Consider the following 745-nt stretch of genomic DNA (forward strand, 5'->3'; position numbering starts at 1 on the left):
GCAGTCAAAAATCACAAAACACAAAGAACCAGGTCACCCTGAGGGCAAACCTGCAGAAGTAAGAAACAGCAGAACCAGACCTGCAATTATTTCATGTATTAGAATTATCAGATGTTAAAGATAAAACAGAATGTTTACAATGTTTAAAGAAATAAGAAATTGAAAATGTGACCAAGGGGTACCTGGGTAGCTTAGTTGGTTAAGCCTCCAACTCTTGATTTTGGTTCAGGTCATGATCTCAGGGTCATGAGATCAGGTCCACATTGAGCTCCGCATTGGGCTCCATGCTGGACCTGGAGCCTGCTTAAAATTCTCTCTCCCTCTCCTTCTGCCCCTCCTCCCCAACCTGTGTGCTCTCGCTTAAAAAAAAAAAAAAGGTGCTCGCTTCGGCAGCACATATACTAAAATTGGAACGATACAGAGAAGATTAGCATGGCCCCTGCGCAAGGATGACACGCAAATTTGTGAAGCGTTCCATATTTTTTTATGTTGAGCGAAATAAGTCAAACAGAGAAAGACATGTATCATATGGCCTCACTGATATGAGGAATTCTTGATCGCAGGAAACAAACTGAGGGTTGCTGGAGTAGGGGGTGGGGTGGGAAGGATGGGGTGACTGGGTGATAGACACTGGGGAGGGTATGTGCTCTGGTAAGTGCTGTGAATTGTGCAAGACTGTTGAATCTCAGATCTGTACCTCTGAAACAAATAATGCAATATATGTTAAGAAAAAAAAAGAAGAAGA

At 42.8% G+C, this 745-nt stretch overlaps 1 non-coding gene across 1 annotated transcript; it reads left to right on the forward strand.

Moving 5' to 3' along the window:
• Nucleotides 1–377: 377 nt before the first annotated feature.
• LOC115944221 (U6 spliceosomal RNA) lies at nt 378–484 on the forward strand. The gene has a single exon (XR_004078784.2). It is a non-coding gene; the product is annotated as a U6 spliceosomal RNA (small nuclear RNA).
• Nucleotides 485–745: the final 261 nt, after the last annotated feature.

The sequence above is a fragment of the Leptonychotes weddellii genome, unplaced genomic scaffold (assembly GCF_054177405.1).
Source record: "Leptonychotes weddellii isolate Sample4059 unplaced genomic scaffold, ASM5417740v2 HiC_scaffold_19538, whole genome shotgun sequence".
NCBI lineage: Eukaryota > Metazoa > Chordata > Mammalia > Carnivora > Phocidae > Leptonychotes > Leptonychotes weddellii.